We start from the raw sequence: 27,685 nt of genomic DNA, 5'->3' as shown, positions 1-27,685 counted from the left end.
TTTGGGTACGTGATGGTCATTTTAAGTAGATTCTCAAATCAGATCTTTTTTTCTTCCTGGTATTCTAAACTCCAGAGACATTCCAAACAACATTTCTGGGTCATAAACACAACTTTGATACAAACAGGAGTGACTCTGTGTGGTCACATTACATATATGATTAATTGAGATTATTAAAAATTATTTAAAATAATTAAAGAGGCCTTGCAGACACGGCCACCCACTATTGCAGTCCCCCATCCACAGCCATGGTCAACCCAACCGTGTTCTTCAACATCACGGATAGCAAACCCTTGGGCCGTGTCTCCTCTGAGCTGTTTACAGACAAAGTACCAAAGACAGCAGAAAATCGTTGTGCTCTGAGCACTGGGGAGAAAGGATTTGGTTATAAGGGTGCCTGTTTTCACAGACGTATTCCTGGATTTATGTGCCAGGGTGCTGACTTCACATGCCATAACGGCACAGGCGGCAAATCCATCTGCCGGGAGAAGTTTGATGAGTATTTCATTCTGAAACATACGGGTCCTGGCATCTCGTCCATGGCCAATGCTGGACCCAACACAAACGGTCCCCAGTTCTTCATCTGCACTGCTAAGACAGCGCGGTTGGATGACAAGCACATGGTCTTTGGTAAGGGTGGAAGAGGGCTTGGATATTGTGGACATCACGGAGCCCTTTGGGTCCAGGAACGGCAAGACAGCAAGAAGATCGTCATCGCCAACTGTGGACAAATCTAATAAATATGATTCGCGTTTTGTCTTCACCACCAGCCCATTTCTTCTGTAGTTCTGGAGAGCGTCCCACCTCCTCTGCTCTGTCTGTTCTGCCTCCACTATCCTATCATGGTGCTCTCACTGCAGTTCTTTGGGTTCTCCATTATCCTCTTCTTCCAAGTCTACCTGGATTGCTGAGATAAGTTTATGATTACGAAATAAAAACTTTAAAACATTTAAAAATTAAAGATTATTCTTCTGCCATCTATTCCAGTTTCTAACTCCTCCAGTGGAGTAGTTGTAAGGTCTCCTACCCATTTCACAAACCTTTGGCTGGGAGGAGTAAAACCCATTTTGACATTTGCACAAATATACAAGTACAGTGTGTGGGGTGGCGAGTGGGATCCAGTGGGAAAACAACTAGATAATGAATAATAAGGTTTAGAAACTAGTATAAAGACCATTGACCCACAGCAAACCGGCTTGGTGATCCTGAGCAAGTTGCTTCTAGGGGGTGTTTATTTCCCTGTTTCTCAAATGCCCTGCCAACATTACATGGTATGTCAGGAGAAACCAGGCGAACAGGCATGTGAACAATGCCAAGTGATAAATAAATTAAAAATATTGTCACTGGTTCCTAGTATGTAGAAACAGGAGCAGAGGGAAAAGATAACAATGTTAAATGGCCAACATGGGTTCCAAGCAGGTGCTCAGTTCCTATTGGCTCCTTTCCTTGAGCCCAGGCACCTACAGCTTCCTTTACGGACACCCTCCCTCCTGCATGGAGAAACCACAGCCTAATAGCGTGAGTCTCCCTCTTGATAGCACTAGCCCTTGCAGCTTGGAACTGCTGGAAGCGTGTTGCGAAAATAAGCAGATACCTGCCAGCAGCTAAAATTCGCGCTTCAGCGCTATTAGCCCTGACCGAGCATGTGCAGAGCCTCTTCCTTCGGCAGTGGGGAGCTGACTGGCAGACGCTGCCTAAATGCTCATTAATTAAAAGAAGCTTTTGCCCCCTGGGTGTCGTGCGGGAAAAGTCTCGGCCCCCGGGATACCCAGGCGAGGGACTTCGAGGTCCGCTGAGCTCTAAGCAAGCAGCCGCGGCGTTAAGTCTAAGCACTCTGCCCTCGGTTGGGAAGGGATGGATGCTGTTTTGCATGCAGGTTTCCAGGGAAGATGCTCTCCCCTGCCCGGTGCCTCCTCGGGAAAATAATTGAGCAGCGAGCGTCAGCGCAGGGCGCTCCAGCCCGGGGATTAGCGGAAGCCGGCGCCGAGCGCGCTCTGCACCACCCAGCCGCCGCCGAGCCCTTTTACCCCAATTTGCCTTCCTGCCGCAGTCCGGGCCCAAATTAATTCTCTTCACTTGTGAGTGAGCACACACAAGTTCCCCGGGCACGATCCTTCCATCTGTTTCCCCGGCAGAGTCCAGCTTTTAAATGAGTAACCTCCCAGCCCCGGGGAGGGAAGGGGATGGGGGGTGGGGGGTTGGGGAGGGGTAATAAGTAGCCGGGGAGGGAGGGAGGCTGTGAGAGGCATTTCGCAGGTTCAGAGGCACCTAAATTAGCTGTCAATGCTGAAAGGGTTTGCTTTCTTCGGTTTTTCACAAACAAATCCGGTGGGATGCCTGCTCGGCAGACTGCTGCCCCGGCCTGGAGCCCTAGATTCACTTGGCAGCCTGATGCTGAGTTTCAGACCGCAGTCCTGCTCACCCTGCTCCCGGGCTTCGCCCTCTTGCCCAAGTCTGCAGATAGATGGATGCTGGACGCAGGGTTTCCCTGAGCCGTTTAACGCCGACTTAGGCTAAAGCCCCAAAGCTCCCACCGTTGAACCTCCTGTTTATCTGCCCCTCCGAAGAACATGCCCCGTTGGTATGTCAGGGCTCCCAACCCGAGCGGGGGGAGGGCGCTTTCCCATCCCCTCCTCCCCATCCCCGCCTCGGCTCGGGGTTTTACTGCAGCAGCCGGAGGTGACAGCGACGCCTTAGCCTCCTCTGTTGCTCTCGGAGCCTGGGCTTCCCCTGGACCTGAAAGCGCCCCCTCCTGAGAGTCTGGTCCCCTGAGAAGTGCTAAAGAGCTGCAGAAAACCAAATTCTAAAAACGTGGAAATCGCTGAGCTGCATTCCTCCGGGGACAAGCCTAATCGCCCACGACTGAAAGTGACAGTGAGGGGGAAGTTGGGACCGTGGAGCAAGGGGGGAGGGGAGTGGGAACAGTCAGGTTGGACGCAAGTTTGCGTGGGAGTGTTTTCCTTCTGTCAATAATTAATCACCGGAATCAGTCTGGCAGAATTGGAGTTTTAGCAACAGTGCGGAGGGCGGGGCCGAACACCTAACTCCCGGGGACTCGGAGTCTCCCGGCGCAGTGGGAAGCTAGCAGCAGCCGGGAGGAGTCAAACCATCAGAGCTCACCTGGCTGCAGGGAGAGACACTCAATGGGAAGGTAAGCATCTTCCAAAATATCTATTTGAACTGTAAAGTAGCTTTACTAGGTTAGAATTCCTGTGTTTGTGGGGGGACAAATTTTAATACCGAGCTTGGAGACAATTCATCAGTTTGTTATTTAACTGCATTAACAGTTTAAGAACTGAATGGGTTTTTCCATTTGCCTTTTACAACGTTGGAAACTAGTAAAACTAGATGTTTTCACTCAACAAAACTCAGTTGAGATGTTTCCCTCAACAGAAGCCAAACTTTGTTGTTGAAACTTTCCCTACCAAAAGGAAGAAAATTACTTTGCTGTTTACTTTCCATTGTTTACCTATGTGTAGTTCACTAATAACATTTGACAGAAAGACCATTGGCATGTCCATGAATTCACTCTTAAATATTCGTCTTGTCTAGTCTAGTTCCGCGCTCGTATACAATACTTTTTGCCCATATGCTGCTTCAGGCAATACTACACACAAGTCAAAAGCAAAAAAAAAGGGAAGAATTTCCAACAAGGAATACATTTTAACCTTTTCTCCTGATTATTAAGAAGTACGTATTTTCTCAAACCACATGAACATTTATAAGTAATCATACTTCTACACTCAAGGAAAAATATATAATTAACTTTGCCTTGGGGTGGGGGAGGAATGGTAGGAAAGGGTCTTAGATATGAGTTAGATTCTAGATCTAGTTCAACTAAAATAACATTCAGCTGGTTGGCAATTAACCTATGAACCCAGTCCATAATCAAATTTTACATCAAATAAAAAATTTTCAGATTTGTTAAGCCCCCAAAATCAAAAAAAAAAAAGAAAAAATGCATTTGAGGAGTTGAGAAAGTTGTGGGGTTCTGTAATCCTTTTGAATTAAAACTAAAGGAATTCATGGCCATTTTTGCTCTTGAACTGTTTAGATCTGTGGATGGATTGCTGGAGCAACACGACAATTCCATAATGATAAACTAAGAATGGCTTGTCAAACCAAATGTATGGGCATTCTAAGATTTGACTGGATCTGAAGTTTGAGATCCAACCAGTCCTCAACTTCCACTGGTTCTCTTAATCCACTCCCTATACATTTGAAAATATTATTGGAAAAACTTTCCTTAATAATTCTATAGCCAATTGTATATCCACTACGTGAGTATAAGCTACTTTACCACCAAGTATATAAGAAGCAAAAGTCTTTATTACAAATTATCCAAATGGGACTGAACTTCGGAAAGTCAGTGTGAGGAGCTCCATGAACCTACTCACCAACAAGGCAACCACAATTGACTGATGAACATTATTAAAGCAAAAACAAACGTTTAAAGACAGGAAATTGTCCTAAGAGCATACAGCAAATGGAAAAAAAATATTTAGTTAAGACAATTTACTAAATCTGGGTAAGAACAATGAGTCTGTGGCATTTAAGCCACAACACACCTCCTCATTCAACATGTCTGAAAGTTTCACTGAGTGCAACCAAGAATATAGGGTCCCTTTCCAACTAGGTCCCTGCTTCTCCCTAGAAGAAGCAGTCCATCAGCATTTCTCATCCCCACTCCCACCTCCAGTCTGTGCTGCAGAAGCTCTACTCCAGGCAAGAGTACCAGAGGGGTCTGGGACTCTTATGGCAGAAATTCTATCTAAGGCATAGCTGACCAAAAATACAAGGTTCCTGATTATTCTCACTGCATACCACCCACTAGGCATGCCAAGAAAACCAGAGGCTACCACTCTTACTTAGCACTCTGTTCATAAAACAGGGGTGTCACTCAGAGAGAAATGGGACACTGTCTCTGGCCCTACCTCCAAAACAATATTGCAGATTTTGCTCAGGGTACATTGGAAACAAAACTCCAAAGCTCTCCCCAAGGGAATTGACATTATTTGGAACACAGCATGAGGAAAGTTCAAGCTTGGAGGCAATGTCAAAAACAATGAAGATATGGGTGGTAAGCAATTAAAAGGAGGTTGATAACTCCATAAGAGTAACAAAGTAAATCAGAGACTAGCTCAACATTTACCAGAGAGAATCAGGAAAAGAGATAGCTAAGTAGAACCTTCCTGTGTGAGAATAAACCTCAAAGACTGGCCTAAAAGCTATCCCTTTAAGGGGCCCAAATTTAATAGGATCAGGCTGTGGAACAACTTGTACACCAAGTTAGTGCCAAAAACAATAGAGCAGATAGTGGAGGCTCCGAGCTGGGTGTGACATCAACAAGAAAACAGCTTAATAAAGAAATCAGGGATAGGGACAGTCAAAAAGAGCCCTACTAAGACCACTGTCATACCAGGGTGACCACGCATGCCCAAGACTGCACCCCCTGAGGAGTGACATCAGAGGCTGCACACTACAGTAGATATAGTGTTCACTAAAATAGTTTAGCCAAGTCACTATGTTTCTTCTCCTTTCAAAAATCAGTTGTATTTCTGTATACTAGCAGTAAACAACCTATAAATGAAATTAAGAACACAATTCCATTTACAATAGCATCAAAAAGAATAAGATACCTAGCAATAACTTTGCAAAAGTAGAAACAAAACCTATAATCTGAAAAGTAGAAAATGTGTCGAAAGAAATTCTAGAAGTACTAAATTAATGGAAAGGCATTCCATGTTCACAGATTAAAAGACTAAATATTGTTAAGATGACAATACTCCCCAAATTGATTTATAGATTCAAAGCAATCTCTATCAAATTTCTAGCTGCCTTTTTTTTTTTTTTTGGCAGACATTGTCAAGTGGATCCTAAAATTCGTATGGAAATGCAAAGGACCCAAAATAGCAAAACAATCTTATAAAATAAAAACAAAATTGGAGGATTATTTCCTATTTCAAAACTTATTATAAAGATACAATAATCACGACAGCGTTGGCATTGGCATAAAGATGTAGAATAATGGAATAGAATTGCAGGTCCAGAAATAAGCCTTTATATTTATATACAATTGATTTTTGACAAGAGTTCCAAGATATTACAGTGAAAAAGAATAGTCTTTTCAACAGATGGTGCTTGGATTACTAGATAGCTCCATGGAAAAGAATTAATTTGGACCCCTACCTCATACCATGCACAAAAATTAACTCAAAGTGAACCATAGATCTAAATGCGGGACCTAAAACTATAAAACTCCTAGTAGAAAACATAGGAGTAAAAGTTCATGACCTGGGGTTAAGCAATGGTTTCTTAGATGTGGTACCAAAAGCACAAACAAATAAAATTAAATAGGACTTTATCAAGATTAAAAATGTATGGCTTCAGAGGCCACTATCAAGAAAGTGAAAAGATGACCCACAGGATGGGAGAAAATGTATGAAAATCATGTATCTGTCAAGGGACTTGTGTCCAGAATATATAAAGATTTCTAACAATTTAGCAACAGAAAGACAAATGACCCAATTTAAAAATAGGCAAAAAAAAATTTATAAACATGTCTATACAGATATAGAAATGGCCAATAAATATACAAAAAAGACACTCAAGATCATCAGCCATTAGGGAAATGCAAATCAAAACCACATTGAGATACCACCTCATACCCACCAGAGTGTCTATCATCAAAAAAGACAGATTACAAGTGCCAGAGATGATATGGAGAAAGTAGAACATTGCTAATGGAAATGTGAAATGATTTTGTCACTGTGGAAAAGAGTTTGTAGTTTCTCAAAAAGTTAAACACAGGGCTACCACATTACCCAGCAAATTCACTCCTAGGTTTATACCCAAGAGAAATGAAAACACATTTTCACTCAAAAACTTGTACACAAATAATCATAGCAGAAATACTCATAATATTCATAACAGCCAAAAAGTGAAACAGTTCAAATGCCCATTTATTAATGATGAATAAATAAAATATCATATATCCATGCAATGAAATATTATTTGGTAATAAAAAGGATGAAGTACTGCCAAATATTGTATGATTGTATGTATATGAAATATCAGAATAAGCAAATCCATAGAGATAGTAAGTAGATTTATGGTTTCCCAAGTTTGGAGTGGGGAGTTGGGTTGGGGAGGAATGATGAATGACTGCTAAATGATAAGGGGATATCTTTGTGGAGTAATGAAATGTTCTAAAATTAACTGTGGGGATGATTGCCTGTCTATGAATATACTAAAAACTACTGAATTGTGTACTTTATATGGGTGACTATCTCCTGAGATTATGATAATCTCAAATGCAAGAGAAACTCCCAAGTAATTTATAGTCCCACAATTTATCTTTTATGTTTTGAGCTCTCACAAGCTGTCTGGTCCTATGCTAAGAGCCATGGAATTAGATGATAATGCTTTTTTCCAGAATCAGGAATATAAAGTTAGAGAGTCTGATTTCATGGAGTGATAAAGCAGCACCTGAACTTGTTCTAGGGACAGTTATGAAAATACCAAACCAAACAGTGCCCTCGATTTAGGGATTCAAGTAAGTCTATCTGCTTCAAGAAACTTCAAGGATCTTCCATTCTCTCGGCACAAGCTTCTATTAAGAGAACCTTTACATAAGGGAAATAATTAAGTCTTTTCAACAGCAGTCTATTTTCTTTGTAAAGCTCAAAGCTAAAATTTATCATTTAAAAGTACTAAAAATGTTAACTATCTCAGGATGGCAAGGGGCTTTTCCTTGATGAACCAACTGAGGGATGGTTGAGGATTTCATGGACAGTCTTCTCATATATAACAAAGTAAACGTGGATGATCCTGGAAGAGCAGGGGTTCCAACAGGCCAATAATTCAGTGTCAGCTCTTCTTTAAAAAAGTAAATACATCCAAGAGCAAGCTGCTTCTGCATTGCTCCGAAATACCTAGATGTGTTTGGCAGAATTTTCCATCCATCTGGTCAATCTTGGAGCCCATAATGGAGACTGCAGGATTTTCATGCCATGGCAGTTTAGGCAAACTGTAACCTCAAACAAAGGAATAGTTTGCAGAACAAACCCATAAAGTGAGGACACAACCTCAAACTGCCAAGGTAGAGGGTCTTAGAAGAGATGGTCCATCAGAAGAAACCCCAAGGTCTCAGAATATGGCTAATTCCAGGTCTAAAATAAACTTGCATTCTCCCTCCCCACCCACTGCCCACATACACACTTCCAGGCATGACCCAGGACACAGCAGATCACAACCAGTTCCCAAAGCCCACCTCCTTGGAAAATCCCATACATGGCCTCTTGACTACACCAGAAGAGTAGAGTTGCCGCCTTCTATTTTTCTGGTGGAACCACATAAATCTAGCTCCTGCCAGTTCTGCATCTCAAATCCACCCCCACTTCCCATCCCCCTCATCTGTACATCCCACCCCCAGCCCCAGAGGCTACTTTCCTCAATTCAACCCAGATTGGATTGCAATGCCCTCTGTATTGCCTTTTTAATGTAGAAGAGACCACAATCTGGGGGCTCTGCTGCTGCTTTCTCTTTTTGTTTTAGTCCAGAACTGTCTTCTTCCTTAGTTTAATCAAGGAAACCAGCTACACTTTCCAGCCCTACTATAATTCTTTTTCCCCCTAAGTATGTTCATTTCCAAATGAACTTTTTGCTTATATAAGGCTCATACTTTTTAATCTCCCTCACACTGATAATAATGTTGGAGGTTCTTTTTTTAACTTTTTTTATTGTATAATATAACATAAATACAAAGCAAAGAAATAAAAAAGCAATTGTTTTCAAAGCATTCTTCAACAAGTAGTTGCAGGACAGATTCCAGAGTCTGTCATGGGCTACCATACGTTCCTCTCAGATTTTTCCTTCTAGCTGCTCCAGAACATAGGAGTCTAGAAGGAATAAATATTTTTTTTTATCACAATCAGTTTTTTGTGTGTGTGAGTATGAAAAATAACATATATACAATAAATTTCAAAGCACAGCACAATAATTAGTTGTTGAACAGATTTCAAAGTTTGGTATGGGTTACAATTCCACAATTTTAGGTTTTTACATCTACCTGCTCTAAGATACTGGTGACTAAAAGAAATACCAATTTAATGATTCAGCAATCACATTCATTTGTTAAGCCCTATCTTCTCTGTATAACTCCACCATCACCTTTGATCTTTCTATTCCACTCTATAGGGGTATTTGGGCTATGCCCATTTTAACTTTTTTCATATTGGAAGGGGCTGTCAATAATATGAGGTAGGGAGATAGAACTAGCTGATGTTCTGGAGAGGCTGAGCCCTCTAGGTTTCAGGACTTATCTGGTCCAGAAACCCATCTGGAGGTTGTAGGTTTCTGGAAAGTTACTCTAGTACGTGGAACTCTTGTGGAATCTCATGTATTGCCCTAGGTGTTCTTTAGGATTGGCTGGAATGGTTTTGGTTAGGGTTTGGCAGATTATGATAGGTAGTAAAGTCTAACTGAAGCTTGCATAAGAGTGACCTCCAGCGTAGCCTCTCGATTCTATTTGAACTCTCTCTGCCACTGATACTTTATTAGTTACACTTCTTTTCCGCCTTTTGGTCAGGATGGCATTGTTGATCCCATGGTGCCCAGACCAGACTATCCCTAGGAGTCATCTCCCACATTACCAGGGAGTCTTTCATCCCTGGATGTCATGTTCCATATATATAGGAGGGAGGGCGATGATTTCACTTACAGAGTCAGGCTTAGAGAGCAGAATGTAACCTCCTCTTTAGCCATTGTTTTATTGACACAATGTCCACAAAGGTTAGATAATAACCTGACTACATATTTTAGGGTCTTTTTTATCTTTCTTCTCCCACCTGCTGTCTCCAATGATCATATCACCTGGGTAGGAAAAGAGAGGAGAATTGCTTTGATGTACCACAGAGCTAGGAAGATGGAGGAAGGTTGTGTTTGTCCTCCCATGCATAGGTTTAGAAGAATATACCATGCTGATGAAATTGGGTTTCATGTGATTTCTGACCATCAAAACTTTAGTTGAGGCCCTATTATCATATTTTGTCCAATTAGAAGATTTCTATAAAATATACAACCAGTTGTATATTGTGCTGGTTTGAAAGGATATATGTCCCCTAGAAAAGCAATGTTTTAATCAAAATCCCACTTCATAAAGATAGAAAATCCCTATTCAATACTATATATTTGAAACTGTAATCATATCATCTCCCTGAAGATGTGATTTAATCATGAGTTGTTGTTAAGCTGGATTAGATGATGACATGTCTCCACCCATTTGGGTGGGTCCTGATAAGTTTCTGGACTCCTATAAAAGAGGAAACATTTTGGAGAATGAAGGAAATTCAGAGAGAGCAGAGACAAACAACATAGTCATGAGAAGCAGGGAGCCCACAAGCCAGTGACCTCTGGAGATGAAGAAGGAAAATGCCTCCCAGGGAGCTTCATGAAATAGGAAGCCAGGAGTAGAAGCTAGCAGATGACACCATGTCTGCCATGTGCCCTTCCAGATGAGAGAGGAACTGTGACTGTGTTTGCCATGTGCCAGCTCACTTGAGAGAGAAACCCTGAACTTCATCGGCCTTGTTGAACCAAGGTATCTTTACCTGGATGCCTTAGACTGGACATTTCTATAGACTTGCTTTAATTGGGACATTTTCTTGGCCTTAGAACTGTAAACTAGCAACTTATTAAATTCCCATTTTTAAAAGCCATTCTGTTCCTGGTATATTGCATTCCGGCAGCTAGTAAACTAGAACATATATAAACTAAATGCATGTAAGAAAAGATGTGGTCACAGTTGTTGTTTAGTAAAATTGCTCTCATCAGGATTAATTCATTCATTCATATATTTGGCAGATATTTATTGCATATCTCCCCTGTACCAGGACACTTCTAGGGTCTCAACGAGCATTAAACAAAACAGAAAAATACTCCTGCCCTTGAGAAGCTTAAATTCTAGCAGGGCTGTCAGGTATTTTAAAAATAATAAAATTTGAATTTTATAGTATATGAGACAAAGATATGGGCTGCAGAAAAAAATTAAGAGGAGACAGTGAAATATAACTGTGGGATCAAGCTAGGAAGTACAATTATGGAATTAAATCTGGTAAAGATCACATACAAACCCGGTAGTAGTGACTCTGGGATGGGCTACAAAGATTACCAGTTCTCCCTTAGCTTGATTCTCCCTGTCACAGCTTTGGTTTTCCTGCCAATTAGCTGCAACCACCAGCATTATTTTGCTGCCATAGATTTGCTGCTGCTTCATTAAGGAAAATATTACATATTAATCCAAACACATTCCACGCAGGCACAAGGAACATAGATCTCAACACCTTCTCTGAAAATTTATAACCTAAATAAAACTCCACCTTATGACAACAAAAATTATCCTTAAAGGAAATTATTTTTCCTTTAAGGGCTTTCAGTTTTCTTTTGGCTCTTCTCTCTTGCTCTGCCCTGGATTCTTATAATCTGCCAAGAGATTGTGTGGTAAATAATTAAGAACTGCTTTCCCAAAGTTAACACTTTTTGAAGAGTGAAAGGGTTGGGTTGAGGCTGAGGGGAAAGAAAATTTCCAGGCCTTTCTGGAAAAGTGAAGGGAGAACAAATCTTTCAGAACTGCAGAGAGTGGCAGAGTGTCAACTCCCACAGACCAACTGGGAGAAAAAGGGGGGGGGGGGGGTAGGGAAAAACAGCCAAAGAGTCTCTACCACTTTCCCAGACTGCCCCAGAATCTCTAGTCAGGTATTAAAAAATTCCTGAGAACATCACATTATTATAATAAAATATAATGGTTGTGGGGCTGCTTTCTTTGGATAGAGCTTTTAGATAAAAGACTTCAAAGGGAGCAGGGACTTAATTTCATAAGTCAAAAGGAAACTTGTATTTCAAGCCTGGAGGAGAAGGGTTAAGAATGTTTAGAGTAAAGTGAGAAATAAATCAAAAGACCTCTTGTTATAATGGAGTAGTTAAAGAGCATTCCAATTCCCATTCATTTATTTTCAAATTTTAATTTAATTTAGCATACATTCCTATGTGCCAGGAACTGGGCAAACAAGACAGAAGAGGACCCTACTTCAAAGACATTTCTTTTAAGAGGTTATATAATATGCCTCTTGAAGAGCACAGTGATGAGGACAAAAACTTGCTGAACTTCCTGTCCTGACACCCCCTCCAGACTGCTTTAGAAGCCTCCCTCTGTGCCCCAGAGTCCTACATTTATGCGTCATGGCTCGTGTCATACTGTGTGGGGATGCTCACTTAATTGTCCCTTCTCCTACCTGGAAAATGGTCTGAGGATAATATCCATATCTGTCTTATGCATAGTTTATATCTCTAGTATATGCTTGCTAAATATTTGATTGGATGGATGGATGGATGTGTGGATGGATGGTTGGATGGTTGGATAATTTTCCAGGTAATAATCAGAACTCTTTGCAAAGACAGACAGCCTGGCAGAGTGGTTAGGCATGTATGCTCTGCATTAGATGTATGACTGTAGGCCACGTTTTCCATTTCCCAATGACTTAGTGTCTTCACTCTTAAATTGAGTACAGAAATAATGTCTACATTATAGCATTGCTATATGAAGCCCAAAGGCAATACATATAAAGTGCTTAGCACAGTTCTGGGATAAAAAGTTGCTTATTAACCAGCTGTTAATAGCAATATAGAATGGAAGCTTCCTGGGTGACAATTTGCCATTCAAATATTTTAACCCTGCTCTTTCAGCTCCATTCTAAAGCCAAAGGATGCAATTAGTAATTCCAAGCTAAAGTTACCACTCAGAGTTGAAAAATCTATGGGAAGGATCATGAGGGAATTTGGGAATGAATATAAACAGGATATTGAGAAAGAAAATCAAAGACTAGAAAAATAAAGAAGTAAAACAACATAGGATAGCATATCCTAAGCAACTTTTTGGGGGTAATAACAGCTCTCCTGCCTTTTTGGACAAGTACCAGTTCATGTCTATATTTTGGAACATCCCCATTGCTCTTCATAGAATGTCACACCCAATAAGTGTCAGTAAATGTTCACTGATGTAAAAGAAAGAAAAATTTTTTTTTAAAAAAAGTTCATATTTTCTTATTTGAAGTTGAGTCTTCTAAATTTGAGGGTGTTATCTTTTTTTCTTTTGAAAAGCTACTAATCCTTTTTTCTGTGGAAAACCTTCAGTCAAAATTGTCACAATGCTTCTTCACATGCAGTTATGTGTCACCATCCTTTTAGAATCAGACCGAGCATCCGAGCCTAGCTGAGATGAAGGGCTAACCTGTGATGTCTATGCAAACCCAGGAACTTTAAAGTCTCATGCACTCCTATCAGAGAGAATATGCTTGGCCTCCTCCCCAACCAAGTGGATCCTCACAGGAAATTAAAAATATCACTCACAAAAAAACATTTTATTTCTTGCTCACAATGGAGTCTCTGATGGCCCAGAGCTCTGAGTCAGCAGCTCAAACATGAAGGAAAATGTGTCAGTATCCAGGGCACGCCCAGGCCCACAATAAATGGAAGCTGTTCTTAACCAACCTTCTAAGCAGAAACTTTCTTTTTGTCTTCAGAATTTTCTGTCATTATCTCAGGACTTGGAGTTCTTTATCTGTTTGAGAGGAAGCAAAGAAAAAGGAAAGTCTTCTAACTTAATGAACTGAATGAAAGTCTTCTAACTGAATGAAAGGCATCTTTAACACAAATATATATATCAATTTCCTACTTGCCTAGGTAGGCTGATAAGTAGCAAACAAATGAACAACTCAAATACTTGACCCCAGGGTAATAATGCACCGAATTACTGATTCATGGATTTTTCTGTTGTAAGCCATCTATACACTTCCCCCAGCCTCCAAAGAAATGCACAGGGTTATGGATTATTTTTAAGTGTCTAAAACAGTGTCAGATCCATAGTAGTGGTTCAGTAAATATCTATGAGAGGAATTGGATAAATCTTGAGTTAATGTAAAATTTAGCTTAATGCAATCATTTAGAAAGATGATTAGGAAAACTCTATAGCTACATAGAGAAAAAATGCTTTTAAGTAAAATCAATTGAAAGAAAAATCAGAAAACATTATTAAATATATACTATGATTACAGCTATGAAAGTAAAATAGCATACAACAGGAAAAAAATCCAAACTATCAACAATATGTGTGTGTTTTTTAAGGGGATAAGAATTTTCATAATATTTTATGATTTTCCTTATTTTGATAGTTCAGGTGGATATTTCATTTCTATAATAGCAGGTGTGGTTCTAACAACAGTTAAAATTATTAGTGGTAGAAAAAAAACTTAATGTTACAAAGAAATTGGCTCCTTGTACTGAAAAACCAAAGATTATTTGTATAGGAATAATAATTCTTTTATTGTTATCAACAAACTCTTCTGACCCAGCTGCTATTTTTATTTCATTGATATTCACTAAAATTGAATTTAATATATAAATACTAGCAATTGCCACTCAAATAATCAAGAAGATCTGGTTAACTGTAGCATCTTTAAAAGTATTATGCCATCACTGAGCAACATTATTTGTCATATTATGTAGAATCATATCTCTTCAGTGAAGTTTAAAGGTAAATGTGCTGGTTTGAAAGGATGTACGCCCCCTAGAAAAGCCATGTTTTAATCAAAATCCCGTTTCATAATGGTAGAATAATCCCTATTCAATACTGTATGTTTGAAACTCTAATCAGATCATCTCCATGAATGATGTGATTTAGTCAAGAGTGGTTGTTAAACTGGATTAGGTGATGACATGTCTCCACCCATTTGGGTGGGTCTTGATTGGTTTATTGGAGTCCTATAAAAGAGGAAACGTTTTGGAGAATGGGAGATTTGGAGAGAGCAGAGAATGCTGCAGCACCATGAAGCAGAAAGTCTACGAGCCAGCGACCTTTGGAGATGAAGAAGGAAAATGCCAGAAGTCAGGAGAAGAAGCTGATAACACCATATTTGCCACATGCCCTTCCAGCTGAGAGAGAAACCCTGAACTTCATCCGCCTTCTTGAACCAAGGTATCTTTCCCTGCATGGATGCCTTAGATTGGACATTTCTATAGACTTGTTTTAATTGGGACATTTTCTCAGCCTTAGAACTGTAAACTAGCAACTCACTGACTTTCCCCTTTAAATTCCATTTCTGGTATATTGCATTCCAGCAGCTAGCAAACTAGAACAGTAAAATAAAGAAAATTTTTCCTTAAAACTTTACATTTGTTCTTCTCTAAAAACTTTTAGGTTAAACATATTGCCTACCAACATACTGAAAACAAAATTTAGTATCAAATAAATGAAAAGCCTTCTGATCTAGTATTTAACAATTGTATACATTAAGGAAAATAGCTGATCCTTTATTTTGTTGAAAAGTTTTAAATTAATTATGTTCCTCTTAAAATTAAAATATGTATATTCATATATTAGTACATACATACTAATATAATACATAGATATGTTTGTAAATAATAATGAATTCGTATCATATATACAAAGGTGCAATAGAAAACTCGCTAATTTTTTATGAAAGTGGCCCAAGCTCTGTATCTATAATCAAACATAAAGCACCACTGCTCGCTAAATGAGATGTTGTGGGAAGTGCATATTCATGTTTTCATGGCCATGTGTTAGGTAGCCCCAGTTTCTCTTATAATTGTTCAATAAATTATTTCACAATACTGGTGCTACAACCTATTAATCTATTTACCTGTAATTATAAACAAGGCAACTCCGTAAGAAGTCAGAAACTGTGCCTTGCTCTTCCACATGCTAACATTTACTAATTTTGATTAGGTATAGATTCTAACTTGGTTTTTTGTTGTTATTGTTTATAGATACATTTTAAAAAATCAATGCTAATACGTATGTATTCTTGGGCAGAGTTCTAATTTAGAACACTAATGTTGTGGAATAAAAAAATTGCTTTTTAGAGAAAAGTCAGCTTCCAGGGAAAGAGACAGAGTTAAAAACCATTAGAAAATTGAATGTGAACTATTCAACCAAAGGGCAAGGGAGAGAAGGAGCATTACATTTTTTTTTCTACGGGCAGGCACTGGGAATCAAACCCCAGATCTCCAGCATGGCAGGCAAGAACTCTGCCTGCTGAGCCACTGTGGCCCACCCTCATTTACTCCCTCATTTAGTTAGATGCAGTTGAAGTGGAAGATTCTTACTAATTTTAGGCAGTATGCTTGGAGAGCAGGACTTCCTCCTTTTTATCTTCTCCTAATAATAGTAAACTTCTTATCCTTTACTAATACATTCATCCAAGAGTAATTTTTAAGAAACAATTATTCGGTCATTTAATTAATAGAAAAAAAAATAGGCATGGAAAAAATAAGTAAATGACCCCAATATTTTAGTGATCAAAACCTCTTCCTCATCAAGGCTGCACATATGTTGTCTGTCCCACAATGGAGAACTTGAGACTTAAATTTTTAATAGGATATTTTATTGCCTAAAACTTAAAGAAAAGAAAAAAAAATCACTCAGGTTGGTCTTGTTCTGGTTTTGGTGGGCAGGAAAAACAGGTTATAAATTAAGATCAAGGAAGTCATTTCACAGGTTTCCTCTGTTTGGAAGGAAACAGCATCAACGCAAACACAAAATAAGATATGGTACCACTGTGATCTACTGACTTCCTTCCTGGGTGGGTTTGTCTTCCAGATTCATGGATTTTTCATCTTGTCACCATTTTACTCACTTACATCATATGTCTCTGACATGTTCCATAGAGCCACCTGAAAGGAATCTCTCCAAAATCAAAGAAGAAGAAATAAAATGTATGTAGGAAATTGAAGGAACAAATGATAATTGTGATAAAAGTTACCATCTTCGAGCCCATACAAAGAGCAGGCACCACTCAGCAGCCTTTACCCATGTTTGTGTTGTTTGTTCCGACAACAACAAAGAATTAAGTTATCATCTCCATGTCACTGATGGGGAAACGGATGTCCAGAGAGATTAGACAACATCTGAATATCACATAACAGTAGCTCCGGTTTGCCAATTCCAAAATCTGCACTCAATTCACTATGGCAAAAAAAAAGGGGGGTGGAGTGGGGATTTAATAAGTTGCTCGTTTATAGTTCTAAGGCCAAGAAAATGTCCCAATTAAAGCAAGTCTATAGAAATGTCCAATCAAAGGCATGCAGGTAAAGATACCTTGGTTCAAGAAGGCGGATGAAATTCAGGGTTTCTCTCTCAAGTGGAAAGGCATATGGCAAACACGGTCAGAGTTTCTCTCTCATCTGGAGAGGCACATGGTAAACACGGTCAGAGTTTCTCTCTCATCTGAAAGGGCACATGGCGGACACAGCATCACCTGCTAGCTTTCTCTCCTGGCTTCCAGTTTCATGAAGCTCCCCAGGAGGCATTTTCCTTCTTCATCTCCAAAGCGCTGGCTGATGGATTCTCTGCTTTGTAGTGCTTCAGCATTCTCTGTTCTCTCTGAATCTCTCATTCTCCAAAATGTTTCCTCTTTTATAGGAATTCAGAAACTAATCAAGACCCACTCAAATGGGTGGAGACACACCTCTACCTAATCCATTTCAACAACCACTCTTGATTAAATCATATCTCCGGGTAGATGATCTAATTACAGTTTCAAGCATACAATAGTGAATAGGGATCATAAGAAACAGCTGCCTTTACAAAATGGGATTAGGATTAAAATGCAGCTTTTCTAGGGTACATACATCATTTCAAACCAGACCATGGAGAAATTTTAGTAATTTCTTCTTAAAACCTTCCTCCTGTTTCATAGCAATCCTTAGAAGGTGTTATCTGGTCTGGACTGGAACAATTTCCCTAATGGAGCTCTTCCTACCTCAGCATGTAACCCATTCCCCTTTAAACAGCTTTTATTGTTTAACAGTTTTTTCCTGTGATTCACCGCTAGAAACAATAAAACAATTGCAAATCTCCTACACAACAGCCTGTGACACCTTTCAAGATCTTCTTGACAAGTTCTTCTCCCAGAAGTTCTTCTCTGGTCTACAGGTCCTTGGTTCTCTCAGTGTTCTTCATTGGAAATCTTCCAGTTTTCTTCCATCTGGCTTCCTATGGATGTGCTCAGCTTGCTGGAGTGACCAGGTTTTACCAGCCTGGAAAAGGATGCTAATCAAAATCAGGAGCCATAGTCCCTTTGCATTCTGTATGGCAAAGTACTTCTATAAATGCATAAGAAGGTGGCATTTATTTATTTACTTATTTCTTTACCAACCATATCACACTATGGCTCGTAAGGAGCATGGAGCAAGTAAAATTCCTTAGTCTTTTTAAATTAAACTATCCATAAGCCAAAATTTCCCCTGTTTTATCCTTAGGTAATTGAAGTTTTGAATTGAGAAATAGGGCTCTATATTTTCATCAACATTTTACCCTCAGACCTTCTTCAACTCTGTAATCTGTCTCTTAAGCTCACACCCTCTAACTTGAGGTCATCTGCAAATCTGATCACTCATACTTTCTCTGCCACAATGGTCAGGGCAAAATGCAGAACACTGGGGCTCACTATTATAGACCTTTAATCATTTTTATGATGCTTCACCAATTACAAACACTTTCGCATATATTGCCTCATTTAATTCTTACAACTATCCTGTGAATAAGACACTGCCATTGTTCTTTAAGTGAGCAAAAGGTTCACAAAGATTAGATAATTTTCCAAAATAGGAAATGAGCCCTGTATCCAGTGCTCTTTTTTTTTTCAATTTTATTGAGATATATTCACATACCACACAAATTATCCTAACTATACAATCACTGGCTCACAATATCATCACATAGTTGTATATACATCCCTATGATCCATTGTAGAAGTTTTCATTACTCCAGAGGAGAAATAGGAATAAAAAGAATAAGACCCAAATCCTCCCCTGCCCATTATCCACCCCCATTGTTGACCCATAGTATTGGTGTAGTACATTTGTTACTGTTGATGAAAGATTTTTAAACATTACTGTTACCTAAAGTCCATAGTTTGTAATAGCTATGCTTTTACTCATACACCCCTCTGTTATTTTTTTTTACATTTGTAGTGGTTCATAGAGGAAATTGCTTACATACATGACTTCAAACAACCATTTTCAATCAAATTCACCTACAGTGCGTTACTATTTCTTATAAGCCCAAGAAGGAGCTACCATCACCTCTACTCATTCCCCAAAATTTAGGTAACTGCTACCCATTTCTAGCTTCTGTCTCTCTCTCTAGGTATCCTATGTTATTTATTTTTCCTATGCATGTTTTTATTATATTACTCATCTAATCCTTGTGCTCTTTTTTAGAAATTTTTAAAAGCTGAGTGATTGCTTTTTAATTGTGGAAGCATACATACAATATAAACTTTTCCACCCCAACCACTCCCAAGCGTACAATTCAGTGGGATTTATCACATTCACAATATTGACACCCTCACCTCCACCCATTATCAGATATCTTCCATCACTCCAAACATACACCTGCACCCATTTTGCATTAACTCCCCACAACCCTCTACCTCTCCCCTCCCACCCGCTCCCTACAGTAACCTGTATTCTACTTCCTGTTTCTATGAATTTGCAAGTTCTAGCTATTTCATATATGTGGAATTGTACACTATTTGTCTTTTTGTATCTGACATTTCATTCAATATGATGTCTTCAGGCTTCATCAGTGTTGTAGCTTGTACGACAACATCATTCCTTTTTAAGTCGACACATGGATGATTAATGTAATCTCTTTTTTTTTTTACATGGATATTAACAGAGACTAATTAAAACCAAGAAACATTTTCTACAAACAAAATCTCACCTAGGAACTCAATGTTTAAAGCAGATCAAATGCAGGCTGCTCTGTTTATATCAATGTTAAATTTCTTGAACTTGAAAGCTGCACTTAAGGTGGTCACATAAGTTAATATCCCTGTTCTTAGGAAATGTATATGGAAGTATTAAGTGTTCAAGGAACATGGTGGATTAACCTACTCTCAAATATTTATAAGAGATGGATAGATAAGTAGATAGATAGATAGAGAGAGAGAAAAAAATAATTACATAGCAAATGTGGCAAAATATTAAAAGTTGGTGGATCTGGGTATCTAGGTGCGAGATGTGTTGGAGTTCTCTATAGGAATTTTGTATTATTTTTACAACTGTCTAACATTGGAAATCATTTCATAATAAAAAGCTGTGGAACCTTTATAGTATTTGGAGTACAATTGGAAAATCACCAATCAATGACATTTTCTCAAACTGTAACTTTCTCTAAAAATGATTTTGAAAGACTAGCTTGATATGCTAGTCTTGCTTTTATGAAACATTCTAGAATTCTGTAGGGGGATCATATTCTGTCTCGATGGTTTAATGATCTTTTATATAGTACAGAATTGCTTAATGCTTAAAGGCACCTTTGAGTTTGTTTAATCAATGCCTTTATTTCACAGATGAAGAAACAGCAGCCCAGAGAGGAGAAGTAATCCATGCAAGATCATTCCTTTGAGGAGAAAAGACAAGAACCCAGACCTGGACCTTTCAAGGTGGGCATATTCTTCTGGTTATATCATGGAGTCTTGCTTTTAGAAATCCAGCTTTTTAAAATTGCTATTATTACGTGATGCCATCTTTAACAAAAGGAAGCTCCCAGTTCTCTCTTAAGCAACCAACAAACATTTATTGCATATCTGATATTGTAATGGCATTGAAATATGTCACAAAGCAGTAAATTGCAGTGATTGGTCTTAGAAATGATGCCATAAAGCAGTGATTCTTAATTTATAGACATTAAGGGCTTCTTTGAAATATAATGCAGAAAACATTCATCTATGCAAAATCTTGCAAACTTTTTAAGTGGTTTCCAGATGACCCCATCACCACCCACCAAGGCTTTGACCTCCGAGTTAAGAATCCCTGACCTAAAAGAAGCCAATCCTAATACAAGTGCCAAGGTCAGAATTGCGCAGCACCAGCTACTGTCTTATGTACGGGTCTGCTGTTTCAGCATCCTTCATCTTTTATTTAAAGGAAGCAGCACCTTATTCTGGATGACATTTTATACAAGGAATAAAAGTTTTAATAAGCATTTCATTAATCAGGTAGGACAATTGAAAAGTAAATATGACAAATGAAAACACTGGCTACCAAAAATGTTAATGAAAGTGGGGAAGGTCAGCGTGTGTAACAGGACATCCACTTTCTTCCTGGTTCTTGCATTTTTAAGGAAAGAAAGGAAAAGAAATGGAATGAAATGTTTAAAAACCTTTGACTACCGCTAGCTGCCTCCCACTTTTATTAAGTCTATAGCATAGAATGGTCTTTCAACTAATGGGAAAAGGGGGTAGGGAATTTAGACAGAGAGAAATAGATTTCTCTTCTGAATGGTTGTTTCCTAGCCCTACCCTTTCTGCTACAAATGTTTCAGGAGATTTATGGTTCTGAAGTGGTTGACAACAATTTTATTTCAAAATAGTTTGGCAAATCCCAATGTTACTTTAAAGTTAATGATAATGAGGCTTAATTAAAAAAAAAAAACTCCTGTTACACAGTATCTGTAAAGCACTGTCCTGGAAGGCAGTGTGGTATGAGAGAACACTTTAGAGACAGAGTCCTAGGACTGAATCCCTGAGCTGTTTCCTCCTAGGCTTTAAACAATAAGCAAGGAATAAAAACTTTTGAGCCTCAGTTTCCTCATCTTTGAAATCAGAGGTAATATATTTAAAGTGTTTAATATAGTTCTTAGCATGCATGAGGCACACAGCAAAGAGTAGTGATTATTGAGGTTGCCAAAGGCTTCTTTACCCAGTGATGACAGCCATGTGAGCACTGAATTAACATGCTGAAGAAAAATCTCTCTAAATGTGGCTTCTAAATGAGCAACTGATAAAGGTCAGAGGCTATACATTTAAAATGGTTCTATCTTCCTCTTTTTGGTGGGGGACGGTGGGGGGTGGTGGTTGGGGGGTGGAGCATGGTCTGTCAATCGAACCCGGGTCTCTCGCATGGAAGGCAAGCATTCTACCACCGAACCATCCATGCACCTTTTTCTTTTTCTTTTTCTTTTTTTAATTTTTATTAATAAAACCAATCAAAATACAATATGAACATTCTCTTTTTTCATCACATCACATAGTTCTATATTCATCATCATGATCATTTATTAGAACATTTGCATCAATTTAGAAAAAGAAATATAAAGAACACAGAAAAAAAAATTCATATATACCGTACCCCTTACCCCTCCCTTTCATTGATCGCTAGCATTTCAATCTACTAAATTTATAACATTTGTTCCCCCTATTATTTAATTATTTTTAATCCATATATTTTACTTGTCCTTCAATGAGGTAGACAAAAGAAACATCAGACACAAGGCTCTCACCACCACACAGGCACACTGCGACAGTCTTAGACCTAATTTTAAGTAGGCTTAGCCTATCCTTTGTGGGGTTAAATTCATATGAACAAGCCCCAAGACTGGGGGCTCAGCCTTATTGGTTTCGTTGTCCCCACTGCTTGTGAGAATATCAGGAATTCTCCACTTGGGGAAGTTGAATTTTCCCCCTTTCTCACCATTCCCCCAAGGGGACTTTGCAAACACTTTTTTATTCACTGTTCAAATCCTTCTGGGATTTATTGAGGCATCACTCTGGACAAACCTACAAAATCTCATGCCCTACGCAAGGTTCCATGTACTTATGGTGTTCAATTAAGCTGTCCACATAAGTTATATTAGGAAATATACTAGTTGAAATATAAATTTTGTACCAAATAAACATTTTTGCTTTTTTCTCACACATAAGTTAAAGTTTTAAAATATTAATTACCACCTATTTTCAACACCCTGCATTATTGACATTGCTTTGTTCTTCCTCATGCAAAACATTTTTAGGTTTGTACATTTAGTCACTATCATTATACCCTATTCTTTTAGTCTTTTGTCTGGTATTCATAACCTTAGCAATAGTATGCTAGTATACTGTAGTAGTAATGATAAGTTAATTCCATTTAGCCCTTCCTATGTACTATTTTAGATCTTTGATTCTTTTTAATCCTCCCAGCCATTCTGTGAATTAAGTTCTAGTATCACCCTTATTTTCCAGTTGAGGAAACTGAGGATCAGAATGATTGAGTAACTCAGCCAGGATCATGCAATTAATAAGGACAGAGTAAGGATTCAAACCCAGACTGGATTCAGAGCACAAGCACGTAACTACTGCACCACACCACCTCTGAGTAGGATTCTTACCTGAGCAGGAGCTCCCCATGTGCTCACCGTGAGACCTTGGGCCTCAGTTTCTCCATCTTTAAAAAGGGGATTATTTAAGTTAAGCATCTAGTCAGTGTTGCCACATTGGCAACTAATAATTTCTATTCCCATTATAAGATTCGAGTGTTTTTATCTTAGTCTAAAACATTTTTATATCTGGGAGATTCCATCTCATAGTCTTCCTGGCAAAGAGCCCATTTATTCAAAGGGGGAGGGTAATATATTTTATCTCACTTAGTTTAGCCTACAGTTAAAGTGGTTACAAAATCTGTTGGTTGAAAATAGTTCTCCTAATATGCCCAGTTACCATCAGCCTTCTCCAAACTGATCTACGTATCCACAAAGTTCTCAGGACACAGACATCAGTTACCCATTTTTCAAAAGAGCAAGCTTGGAGCTCAGCACCCATCTTCCACTTTTCACAAGGACCCCACAGGTAGCCTTGTATTTGGAGCAGGAGAATTAAATTAGTAGCAATACATCCACAGGGTTCTCCCCAAGAGAATGAGAAATCGCCTTTAAATCGTCAATGAGATTCTTTCCTTTTAGCGCCTTTGTGAGTTCAGTATCTCACTGCCAAATATGGGATTATAAAATCTAATTAGCATAATTTAGTTACCTAGAAGCAACAGCATATCATATTTTCACTTAATTCAATAGGATAGAAAGTAAGGCTTCCCTCCTACCTTCCTTCCTCTCCTCACTCCTCCCCTGAAACCACCTGGTCTGGAACACAGCAGTATAGCCAAATTAGTGGGAAATTTCCCTGGAGCTTGAGGTGGAGAGAGAGAGCACCTCAACAATGCTCTATCTATTTCCATGACCCCCAGAGTCAGCCTACCTCTCCACTCACTTTCCTAAAAGCAGTAACACCGGATATAAAAAGGAGGTTGGTTAAGGGCAGTGAAAGAGCAATAGGCTATATTACTATGGTCATAAAGTCACACCTATGAAAGTTCAATATTTCTGGTCACAAAAATAAGAACAGTGAGCTCAGAAAGTTTCCAACCAGTGTAATAGGAAATAAAGAATGAGACACAAAAAGAAAAGTAAGCACAAAAAAAAAAATATATATATATATATATATATGAGCAAATCTGTTTGATGTAACCAAAACTATGCAAAGAAGATCAATAATTAGTGATAGAAATTAATATTGGAAGGGTCTTTGTTGACCAGTTGTCTATGCAACTAAATTTTCTCTGGCAGAATTCTGGTAACAAGTGCTCAGTTTGCATACTTTGGGCAAATGAATATGGTAGTATCTTACTTTCCTCACCCTCAGATTGTCCCTTGGATAAAAGTCTTCAGCATCTAAGGTTCACCAAATAATGACTTTCAATAAGGATGAGATAAAGGCTTAATGTTTCTTAGTCAGGCTTCTAGCTCCTAAGAAAAAGAGTCAGAAACAAACATTGAGAAATTAGTTCCTTTACAAGATTATGGGTTTGACAGGCAAGTGCTGAGGAAGAGAAGAAAGAAAGCAGAATTGTCACTGTCACCAGGTGTGGTGGATGGAAGGCTGTACCCCAATTTGGACATGTGCTTGGTCTTCGCCCACATTCTGGTGGGTATGGACCCATTGTAAAGGAGATCTCTTTAAGATGTTTCTTCAGTTAAGGCATCTCTCCACTGAATCAGGTTGGGTTTTCAACTAGGTTTCTGAAGTTCTTTATGAGCAGAGTGAAAGTCACACAGAGAGAGAAGCCAGGAGAGGCCACCATGTACACTGCCATGTGACAGAGGAGCCAAGGACAAAGGATCGCTGGAAGCCAGCTCCAGAATGCCACAAAGTGTAACCTCGCTGACACATCAATTTTGGGCTCCTCCTAGCCTCAAAACCATGAGCCAAAGTGCCTGGCAGGGTCCAGTACCCCTGTGGAAGCTAGACAAACCCCCTGGGTTCAGAACAGAACTCCAGTACAGACGGGATCTGGTTTACCTTCTCAAAACTAATGATTGGGGAATAGGAAGGAAAAAGGAAGGTTTCAGCTTGTAAAGTACACCGAGGGCAGAATGACTCCTTGGGAACCCCGTCTCCTGGGACCTGGAGGGAAGGGGGCTCCTAAGGGCACGCACGCACTCCAGGCCAGGAAGGGAAAAGCCCTGGGCTTGGTGGTTTGGGGCGCCTGTGGCTGGATGGGGCTGCGCAGGTGGGACCTCCAGGATCCAGTGCTTGCTTGCAAATCCAGGTCACTGTCTTCTCTCTGGATGGGAAACCACTTGCCTTTCAGGTCTTCTTCAGTGAACATTGTTGCAACATTGATTTTTAGGGTGTGTGGGAGTGTACTTATCTGCAAATATAAGAGAACAAAACTGACCCAATAAATTCCTATTGTCTAAGCCAACCTGTTGTATGGGATTTGTTTTAGCAGCAGGGAAAAAAAAAAAAAAAAACACCAGGGAAGAAGTTTATAATGAGAGTGGAGAAGTAGTTCTGCTAAGAAAACTCTTATTCCCTTTTAAGTGCTCTGGGTATTGGAGTCTTATATGACCTATATTTCACAGCCTTCCTCAAAAACAGGTAAGCATATCATAGAATTTATACTTCCCATAAGTACTGAAGGAGATTAAACTACTATTATTTCCTTAGTGTGAAGAATAGCCCTAAACACTTCAACCCTCCTCTCAAAAGACTCTTTGTAGTTTAGCAGTTCCTAGTTTCCCTCTTTTATCCTGAAAACCAAGAAGAGGGAGACCCCATTAGGGACCTCCCAATTATTACTTGAAGAACTTTGGGTTCTTTGTTTACTCAGCTTTGGATGATGTGTCAGTATAATTTTGCTGAACTTTCAATGTCCCACTCCAACTTGAGAATCTCAATAACTTTTAGTGACTTTTTAAAAAGTGACAATGAAGGCTGCTGGTAGTGTTGCAATTCTTTTTATCTTTGACTTCTAAAAACATTTTGACAGGCCTTGGAAATAATATCTTCAGAAAGAAAAATTCACCTGGATGCAATACACTTTCGCATTCCTTCTTGATAAGATAATAGGGTTTTATATTTCATTTATTGACAAAATAGTAATGAAGAGGACCTTCCTAAGAAATAAAATTGTAGTTTAAATTTGGCCCTCAAGCCCTACTCCACACTGCAAAATTGCCAGAAGTAAATGGGGGTACTTGTCCCCTTTCTATATTAAGAAGTGAAAGGACACCTCCCTACAAATTTCTCTTCCCACTCATAACACCTACCCAGCATGAATGTGCTTGATGCTCGTGTTAGTTTCTAAATAGATATGTTCTTCTTAATAGCCACATGGCATTTAGATTGATCTAACCTGAGTGTAATACTTCCTACATGATTATGAAATTTTCTGTTAAAGTCAAATTCCAAATTTTCTTTACCAGGCAGACGTCGTTCATTCATAAATTCTTCTGAAGTCTGTCAGAATATACCAGAAAATAAGGACGACTTTGAAATTGCAGTTACTCAATACATTCCATCTTACATAAAGACATCAGTTGGTCATTGGATGGAAATACATGTTTTTTATGGTTCTGCTTTTGTCAATGTTAACGAGAGCTGGAGACAACGGTATACTAATATAACCACCAAAAACCGTTCTGCCCTTGTGTATAACTCAAAACAACACTGTACCAACAACTTGGCTAAGTTGTTGATGCGGTTTTCCCTTTTAGTACATCATTTCAGTAACTCACTTCTAAGAACAAAATTATAAAAGTTAATTAGGATCATTTAATTTCCTAAAAGCAATACTTGTTTTGACTTATATTGTTTCTCCTTCTCTTGGGCTCTTATAGAATTATCTAATTAATTCATGAATATGTAGAGAAAGGCCCTTTCTCCATGGCTGTTTAATTTTCTTCCCTGAGTTGATTCATCCCAAACTTTTTAAGTTGGTTTTAAATTCCCTCTACAGACTTGAACTCCAAATGCAGCATTTCTAGTCTTGACTTCAAATGTTCACTCTGGTGTCAGCATGGGGGACTGGTTGCCAAAGGAAGGCTGGTGAATATTCTAAGATAGAAAAGAAATTTCCAGGAAGATGTCAAACAAGGATGGAACTTTCTGTGGGGCACAGCAAACATTAAGATCACTCACAGAAAATTTGCATATAACTGGAAACTGGGAAGCCAGTAAACTATGGCCAATCTTAAATAGACAGGATATGAGGTTCTGCCACTAAACATATGAACATAAGCCATATTCATGTCTCTAATGCAAAAAGAAGTTATGACTCTTTGTACTTTGTGAACTACATTGTGCTCAACTAAAGTAGCCGCTTGTAATTAGGCTCCCAAGACAAAAACTATCAAGTAAAGTTGTGCAGTGCACAGCCCACACAACAGCAGGTAGTGCCCTGCCCAAGACCCATTGAAAATTTATTTAGAGATGGCAGTGCTTTTCAAGTAATGGTATGCAGTAATGACTATACACATGCCTTGTTTTATTTTTTGTTTTTTGTTTTT

At 38.9% G+C, this 27,685-nt stretch overlaps 1 protein-coding gene and 1 pseudogene across 2 annotated transcripts in view; both read left to right on the top strand.

The window, feature by feature from the left end:
• The first annotated feature begins 248 nt into the window (after positions 1-248).
• LOC143682459 (peptidyl-prolyl cis-trans isomerase A pseudogene) lies at positions 249-737 on the top strand (annotated as a pseudogene).
• Positions 738-2,963: 2,226 nt separating this feature from the next.
• SPTSSB (serine palmitoyltransferase small subunit B) overlaps positions 2,964-27,685 on the top strand; it is a 42,135-nt gene continuing 17,413 nt past the window's right edge. The window contains exons 1-3 of one of the 2 annotated variants that reach the window (XM_077159150.1): positions 2,964-3,151; positions 19,048-19,182; positions 20,433-20,525. The gene's annotated coding sequence lies outside the window, so the exon portion shown is untranslated. The remainder of the gene's footprint in view (positions 3,152-19,047; positions 19,183-20,432; positions 20,526-27,685) is intronic. The other variant, XM_077159149.1, reaches the window with a different exon arrangement.

Source organism: Tamandua tetradactyla, chromosome 5 (genome assembly GCF_023851605.1).
Source record: "Tamandua tetradactyla isolate mTamTet1 chromosome 5, mTamTet1.pri, whole genome shotgun sequence".
NCBI lineage: Eukaryota > Metazoa > Chordata > Mammalia > Pilosa > Myrmecophagidae > Tamandua > Tamandua tetradactyla.
The sequence above is the reverse complement of the archived record's forward strand: the minus strand, read 5'-3'. Positions and strand labels throughout refer to the sequence as shown.